Here is a 9,487-nt window from a genome sequence, read left to right on the forward strand (position 1 = left end):
TAACACTGTGATCCTAACTTTACACTATAAAATAACACTCTAAATGATGACAGTGTAGACCACCATCGCTCTAGTAATTAATGATAACAATTTAGGCTATAATGCTCCAAATTAATTCACAACTGTGGAATCTGAAAACCATGAGGGACAACCCCTCTCATCCTCTCTATGCTGAGCTGAGGAGCTCCTGCAGCCACATGCAGCCCCAGGCCTCAAAGCGCTTTGGAGGCTCATTTGTGCCGTCAGCCATCAGGCTCCAGAGCACCAAACTGACAGATTAGTGCCTGTTTTTATCTGAGACATTTATCTGGTTTTAAATGGTTGTAAATAATTATTATTGATTTTATGGTGTAAATAGTGTGTTGATACTGGTATAAAACTGCATCTCTTCTTTTATATTCCTTTGTGCTGCTATTTCGACCAAAATTTCCTCCACGGGGGATTAATAAAGTCTTATCTTGTCTTATAAACTTTGATAAACGTGAATGTGACAGTTTCTTTTTCTGCTGAAGGCCTGCTCATTGTTCAGAATGCTGTTAAGTAAATTCATATTTAAAAGGCATTTATTTTGAATCACAGGGTGGATATTCCCTCTCCCAGTATTTCTTTTGATTAAACATACCTGTAAATATGCATTTTCACACTTTATTCTGCATATAAATTAAGCAAAGAGCTGGCAGTTAACAACACTGAAAGTTGATCAGGCTTTAAAGGGTTAAATTTTGGCGGGAGGAAATTCAAACTGGCCAGCCAATAGGAAGGTTCCATGATTTGCATTTAGTGCAACTAGTACTACTAGTAGACCATTTTAGCTCTTACTAGTACTACTAGTAGACACTTTAGCGCCTACTAGTAGTACTAGTAAGGTCAAAATGTGCTTACTAGTAGTACTAGTAGGCGCTAAAAAGTCTACTAGTACTACTAGTAAGCGCAAAAATGTCTACTAGTAGTACTAGTAAGGTCAAAATGTGTCTACTAGTACTACTAGTAGACATTTTATGTCTTACTAGTACTACTAGTAGACATTTTAGCACCTACTAGTAGTACTAGTAAGGCGAAAATGTGCTTACTAGTAGTACTAGTGACCATTTTTGCGCCTACTAGTAGTACTAGTAGACATTTTGGCGCTTACTAGTAGTACTAGTAAGGCAAAAATGTGCTTACTAGTAGTACTAGTGGCCATTTTTGCGCTTACTAGTAGTACTAGTGACCATTTTAGCGCTTACTAGTAGTACTAGTAGGCCATTTTGGCTTACTAGTAAGGCAAAATGGCTTACTAGTAAAGGCCAAAAACCGCGCACTAGTAGGATATCGAATAAATGCTCAAACGGCTTTCCATAAGTAAGCCAAAATGGCCTACTAGTACTACTAGTAAGCGCTAAAATGGTCACTAGTACTACTAGTAAGCGCAAAAATGGCCACTAGTACTACTAGTAAGCACATTTTTGCCTTACTAGTACTACTAGTAAGCGCCAAAATGTCTACTAGTACTACTAGTAAGCGCAAAAATGGTCACTAGTACTACTAGTAAGCACATTTTCGCCTTACTAGTACTACTAGTAGGTGCTAAAATGTCTACTAGTAGTACTAGTAAGACATAAAATGTCTACTAGTAGTACTAGTAGACACATTTTGACCTTACTAGTACTACTAGTAGACATTTTTGCGCTTACTAGTAGTACTAGTAAGCACCAAAATGTCTACTAGTACTACTAGTAAGGCAAAAGTGTGCTTACTAGTAGTACTAGTGACATTTTTTGCGCCTACTAGTAGTACTAGTAGGCATTTTGGCGCTTACTAGTAGTACTAGTAAGGCGAAAAAGTGCTTACTAGTAGTACTAGTGGCCATTTTTGCGCTTACTAGTAGTACTAGTGACCATTTTAGCGCTTACTAGTAGTACTAGTAAGGCAAAATGGCTTACTAGTAAGGCAAAATGGCTTACTAGTAAAAGCCAAAAACCGCGCACTAGTAGGATATCGAATAAATGCTCAAACGGCTTTCCATAAGAGCCAAAAACCGCGCACTAGTAGGATATCGAATAAATGCTCAAACGGCTTTCCATAAGCACCTACTAGTAGTACTAGTAAGGCGAAAATGTGCTTACTAGTAGTACTAGTGACCATTTTTGCGCCTACTAGTAGTACTAGTAGACATTTTGGCGCTTACTAGTAGTACTAGTAAGGCAAAAATGTGCTTACTAGTAGTACTAGTGGCCATTTTTGCGCTTACTAGTAGTACTAGTGACCATTTTAGCGCTTACTAGTAGTACTAGTAGGCCATTTTGGCTTACTAGTAAGGCAAAATGGCTTACTAGTAAGAGCCAAAAACCGCGCACTAGTAGGATATCGAATAAATGCTCAAACGGCTTTCCATAAGCGCCTACTAGTAGTACTAGTAAGGCAAAAATGTGCTTACTAGTAGTACTAGTGACCATTTTTGCGCTTACTAGTAGTACTAGTAAGGCGAAAATGTGCTTACTAGTAGTACTAGTGGTCATTTTTGCGCTTACTAGTAATACTAGTAGACGTTTTAGCGCTTACTAGTAGTACTAGTACGCAATTTTGTCTTACTAGTAAGGCAAAATGGCTTACTAGTACGGCAAAATGGCTTACTAGTAAAAGCAAATACATGCGCATTAGTAGGATATCGAATAAATGCTCAAACGGCTTTCCATAGACACACCCACAGCAACACAATTATAGCACCCAGACCTCACGGGTCGTAACACCACTATTCATTTTTGCTGTTTAGGCACTCGATTAGTTAAAATATTTAGATGTTTCCAAAGTTCTGAACTTCTCCCTCCTGATTCAGCCATCAGTTTCATAAAGTAGATATTTTTTTCTTTCCGTAACTCTCTGACTACTTTATTTCTTAATCCTTTAAAAACAAGTATATCTGTGTTCATTTTTGTTAATAATGAATGTTTGAGCGCAAGGTCTCTTTTTTTCATCAGATGGAGAATATCCTTATTCAGCCATGGTAAAGCCCTTCTACGTTGTGGATACTTCAATAACTGTGTATATTTCTGAATCACATCTGTGAGTGTTTTCATCATTGCAGTACAGCACATATCTAAATCATGAGTTTGCTTGACATTATCCCAATTAATATTCTGCAGTTCATCTTCAAGTTGAGTTATTTTATTCTTGGATATGCCTATAAGTTCTACTTCATGCAGAATATTGCAGGATTGTAGGCGGTTTTTGGATAGCTTTCTAACAATTAAAATCATGTTGTGATCAGAAAGACCTGTGATTAAGTTGTACGTTTTACTCACTCGCTCAGTTCTATTTGTGAAGATCATGTCAATAAGGGTTTTACTGCTTTTTGTTAATCTTGTCGGTTCTTTGATTATTTAGTGGAAATTACACTCAAAGGATTATTAGGAACACCTGTTCAATTTCTCATTAATGCAATTATCTAATCAACCAATCACATGGCAATTGCTTCAATGCATTTATGGGTGTGGTCCTGGTCAAGACAATCTCCTGAACTCCAAACTGAATGTTAGAATGGGAGAGAAAGGTGATTTAAGCAATTTTGAGCGTGGCATGGTTGTTGGTGCCAGACGGGCCGGTCTGAGTATTTCACAATCTGCTCAGTTACTGGGATTTTCACGCACAACCATTTTTAGGGTTTACAAAGAATGGTTTGAAAATGGAAAAACATCATGTGGCAGTCCTGTGGGCGAAAATGCCTTGTTGATGCTATTCAATTCAATTCAATTCAATTTTATTTATATAGCGCCAAATCACAACAACAGTTATCTCACAGCGCTTTTCATAAAAGAGCAGGTCTAGACCGTACTCTGTGATGATATTTACAGAAGCCCAACAGTTCCCACCAAGAGCAAGCACTAGGCGACAGAGGCAAGGAAAAACTTCCTTTTAAGAGGCAGAAACCTCGAGCAGAACCATGGCTCAGGGTGGGCGGCCATCTGCCTCGACCGGTTGGGGGTGAAGGAGAGAGAGAGGGAGGGAGAGAGAGAGAGAGAGAGAAAGAGAGGGATGTAAGGAGAGAGAGAGGGGAGGGAGGCAGCCTACACAATATACACACAGAGGTACACACAGTGAAGGTGATGTTGCTATAGACTAAATGAAAAATGGTACAGATATTTATAATAGTGTTAATGGTAACAATCGTAATGTTAATGATTATAATAACAATAATAACAATAAGACTAGCAACAATAGTTGTTGCAGCAGAGGGTGTCGAGCAGGAACATGGGGGCAGCAGGTGACCCGCAACCACAGATCCAGACTCCACAGCTCCAGAGCCAGAAAACCTGCAGGAAGTGATAGGAGAGAGGAGAGAGACAAGAAGAGAAGAGAAAGCACAAGACTACCAGAAAGGGGAGAAGTTGTGTTAGTAACATGCAATAATGGGATGAGGTTGCATACAGAGGGAGAGAAAGTAGAGGAGAGAGGAGCTCAGTGCATCATGGGAAATCCCCCGGCAGTCTAGGCCTATAGCAGCATAACTAAGGGATGGTTCAGGACTACCTGAGCCAGCCCTAACTATAAGCTTTATCAAAGAGGAAAGTCTTAAGCCTACTCTTAAATGTGGAGATGGTGTCTGCCTCCTGAACCCAAACTGGAACCTGGTTCCACAGGAGAGGAGCTTGATAGCTGAACGCTCTGGCTCCTAGTCTACTTTTGGAGACTCTAGGAACCACAAGTAACCCTGCATTCTGGGAGCGCAGTGCTCTGGTGGGGTAGTAAGGTACTATGAGCTTTTAAGATAAGATGGTGCCTGACCATTAAGAGCTTTGTAGGTAAGAAGAATGATTTTAAATTCTATTCTGGATTTTACTGGAAGCCAATGCAAAGAAGCTAAAACAGGAGAAATGTGATCTCTTTTCCTGGTTCCTGTCAGAACACGTGCTGCAGCATTCTGGATCACTGAAGAGTCTTAATGGACTTTTTCGAGCAGCCTGATAATAAGGAATTGCAGTAATCCAGCCTAGAAGTAACAAATGCATGGACTAGTTTTTCTGCATCATTTTTAGACAGGATGTTCCTGATTTTCGCAATATTACGTAGGTGAAAAAAGGCGGTCCTTGAAATTTGCTTAATGTGAGACTTAAACGACATGTCCTGATCAAAGATAACTCCAAGATTCCTCACAGTGGTGCTGGAGGCCAGGGTGATGCCATCCAGGGAAACTATATCTTTAGATAATGCGTCACGGAGGTGCTTAGGCCCCAGAACAATAACTTCAGTTTTATCTGAGTTTAACATGAGAAAATTACAGGTCATCCATGTTTTAACATCCTGAAGGCACATTTGAAGTTTAGCTAACTGATGAGTTTCATCTGGCTTGATCGATAGATATAACTGAGTATCATCTGCATAACAATGAAAGCTTATGGAATGTTTCCTGATAATATTGCCTAAAGGAAGCATATATAAAGTGAAGAGGATTGGTCCGAGGACAGATCCTTGAGGAACTCCATGAGTAACTTTGGCGTGCATGGAGGACTCATCGTTAACATGTACAAACTGAAATCGATCTGATAAATAGGACTTAAACCAGCTTAGAGCGGTTCCTTTAATGCCAATGAAATATTCCAGTCTCTGCAATAGGATCTGATGGTCAATGGTATCAAATGCAGCACTAAGATCTAATAAAACCAGTACAGAGACAAGTCCTTTGTCTGATGCAATAAGGAGGTCGTTAGTAATTTTCACCAGTGCTGTCTCTGTGCTATGATGAGCTCTAAATCCTGACTGAAAATCCTCAAATAAACTATTGCTCTGTAGAAAGTCACACAGCTGTTTAGCAACTGCTTTCTCCAGAACCTTAGAGAGAAATGGAAGGTTAGATATAGGTCTATAGTTGGCTAAAACATCCGGATCAAGTTTGGGCTTTTTCAGAAGAGGTTTAATTACAGCTACTTTAAAGTACTGTGGTACATAGCCTGTTGATAAAGATAGATTGATCATATCTAGTATAGAGGTGCTGACTAAGGGTAAACATCTTTAAGCAGCCTAGTCGGGATGGGGTCTAAGAGGCAGGTTGATGGTTTAGATGAAGAAATTATTGAAGTTAGTTGGTAAAGATTGAGGGAAGCAAAACAGTCTAAACATGTATCTGGTTCTACAGCTGTTTCTAAGGTTCCTGAGTTAAGAGATAAGTCGGTGCCAGTTGAGGGCAGGTCTTGGTGAATTTTGTCTCTAATAGCTAGAATTTTATCATTAAAGAAGCTCATGAAATCGTAACTACTGAGAGCTATGGGAATACTTGGCTCAATAGAGCTGTGACTCTCTGTCAGCCTGGCTACAGTGCTGAAAAGAAACTTTGGGTTGTTCCTATTTTCCTCTATTAATGACGAGTAGTACGCTGCTCTAGCATTACGGAGGGCCTTCCTATAAGTTTTAAGACTATCTTGCCAAATTAAACGAGAATTTTCCACTTTGGTGGAACGCCAATTCCTCTCAAGTTTCCGCGATATTTGCTTTAATTTGCGAGTTTCAGTATTATACCATGGAGCTAACCGTCTTTGTTTTAGTATTTTCTTTTTTAGAGGGGCTACAGAGTCGAGTGTCATTCGCAGCGAGCCTGCAGCACTATCAACAAGATGATCGATTTGGGAGGGACTGAAACTAGCATAGGAGTCCTCCGTTACTTTGTGACTAGATAATGTATTTAGACTGATGGAATCGCATCCTTAAATTTAGCTATAGCACTATCAGACAGACATCTTGTATAGAAATTTTTGCCCAATGGCGAGTAGTTCAGCAATACAAACTCAAAAGTTATCAAACAGTGGTCGGACAAAGAGGGATTCTGTGGGAACACCACTAAATGTTCAATTTCAATACCATACACCAAAACAAGGTCGAGGGTGTGGTTAAAACAGTGAGTGGTTCATGAACACTCTGAGAGAAGCCAATGGAATCTAACAGAGAGATAAACGCAGTACTAAAGCTGTCATTCTCAACATCCACATGAATATTAAAATCTCCTACAATAATAACTTTGTGTTTTAAGGACTAAAGTTGACAAAAACTCTGCAAATTCAGATAAGAATTCAGAATACGGGCCAGGTGCTCGGTACACTATAACGAAGAGAATTGGTTGCAGTGATTTCCAACTTGGGTGCGAAAGACTAAGAACAAGGCTTTCAAATGAGTTATAGTTTGGTTTAGGTTTAGAGCTGATTAGTAGGCTAGAGTCGAAGATAGCTGCAACTCCACCTCCTCGGCCTGTGCCTCGAGGAATGTGAGTATTAATATGACTGGGAGGGGTGGATTCATTTAGGCTAACATATTCTCCATCACCCAGCCAGGTTTCAGTAAGACAAATAAATCAATATCATAATCTGAATTAGTTCATTTACTAGTACACCTTTAGAAGAGAGAGATCTGATGTTTAAGAGTCCACATTTAACTCTCCTATTCATTTGCACTATTGCTCTTGTGGTTTTAATTTTTATGAGGTTTTTATGCACAGCTCCTCTTCTGTTTACCTTTTTAAATAATTTCGATGGTCGGGGGACAGACACCGTCACTATAGGATTTTCACTAAGTAACTCCTGAAATGGAGGAGCAGAGAAGTGTGTTAGACTGCGACTCTGCGTAGGGTTTTGGGTGGGTAACTGCTGAAAAAGAAGGGCAGAGAAGTGTGTTAAACTGCGACTCTGCCTCCTGGTCTCAACTCTGGGTTGTCATGGATTTGGTCCACTAATAAACTTGGCCAGATTTCTAGAAATGAGAGCTGCTCCTTCCCAAGAGGGATGGATGCCGTCTCTCCGGATCAGACCAGGTCTTCCCCAGAAAGTCTGCCAATGATCAACAAAGCCCACATCGTTTGCTGGACACCACCTCGACAACCAGCGGCGGAATGACGACATGCGGCTATACATGTCATCACTGGTCAGATTTGGCAGGGGTCCAGAGAAAACTACGGTGTCCGACATTGTTTTTGCATATGTACACACCGACTCAACATTAATCTTAGTGACCTCCGATTGGCGTAACCGGGAGTCATTACCGCCGACGTGAATAACAATCTTACTGTATTTACGTTTATCCTTAGCCAGCAGTTTCAAATAAGACTCAATGTCGCCCGCTCTGGCCCCAGGGATGCACTTAACTATGGCCGCTGGCTTCACTAAATTCACGTTTCTCAAAATGGAGCTGCCAATGATCAGAGTTGGTTTCTCAGCGGGTGTGTCGCTGAGTGGGGAAAATCTGTTAGAAACGTGAACAGGTTGATGGTGCCCCGTGGACTTTGAATGCTTATGACTATTCCTCCTTCGGACAGTCACCCAGCCCCCCTTCCTGGCTGCACAGGGGATGCCGGGGGACGGCTACCACAGGCTAACTCAGGCCGTTCCGCACCGACTACCGGGGACTGGCTAGCTACAGTAGCTAAAGACTGATCTACCAAGGTGCGGAGCCGGACTTCTAAATCACTGAGCCTCGCCTCCATGTCTATAAATAAACTACACTTATTACACGTACCATTACCGCTAAAGGAGGCAGAGGAGTAACTGAACATCTGACACACCGAGCAGGAGAAAGTAGGAGAGAGAGAGGGAGAAGGAGAAGCCATCGCTAGCTGCTAAGCTAAAGTCGCTAACGGCTAAGCTAAAGTACTGTAGCGTCAGTTACCAAAACTTTAGAACAACTATGAGATTGAACAGCAGTCACTAAAAGATGGAAAGAACTGTGAGTGCTTAGGCAAAATTACTGTAAAGAATAAGTGTTTAGCGAACAGTTGGCCGCTGTAATCAAACAAATGTAACTGTTATTTAGCGAGAGCAGCACAACACAGTACCAACACACAAGCACCGGAAACGGAAATGAGTCGACACGCTTACCGCAATACGTTGTTGCTAGAGGTCAGAGGAGAATGGGCCGACTGATTCAAGCTGATAGAAGAGCAACTTTGACTGAAATAACCACTCGTTACAACCGAGGTATGCAGCAAAGCATTTGTGAAGCCACAACACGCGTAACCTTGAGGCGGATGGGCTACAACAGCAGAAGACGCCACCGGGTACCACTCATCTCCACTACAAATAGGAAAAAGAGGCTACAATTTGCAAGAGCTCACCAAAATTGGACAGTTGAAGACTGGAAAAATGTTGCCTGGTCTGATGAGTCTCGATTTCTGTTGAGACATTCAGATGGTAGAGTCAGAATTTGGCGTAAACAGAATGAGAACATGGATCCATCATGCCTTGTTACCACTGTGCAGGCTGGTGGTGGTGGTGTAATGGTGTGGGGGATGTTTACTTGGCACACTTTAGGCCCCTTAGTGCCAATTGGGCATCGTTTAAATGCCACGGCCTACCTGAGCATTGTTTCTGACCATGTCCATCCCTTTATGGCCACCATGTACCCATCCTCTGATGGCTACTTCCAGCAGGATAATGCACCATGTCACAAAGCTCCAATCATTTCAAATTGGTTTCTTGAACATGACAATGAGTTCACTGTACTAAAATGGCCCCCACAGTCACCAGATCTCAAC

Source organism: Micropterus salmoides, unplaced genomic scaffold, assembly GCF_014851395.1.
Source record: "Micropterus salmoides isolate LMB-PRFRI ecotype aquatic unplaced genomic scaffold, ASM1485139v1 Ms_hic_scaffold_1, whole genome shotgun sequence".
Classification (NCBI taxonomy): Eukaryota; Metazoa; Chordata; class Actinopteri; order Centrarchiformes; family Centrarchidae; genus Micropterus; species Micropterus salmoides.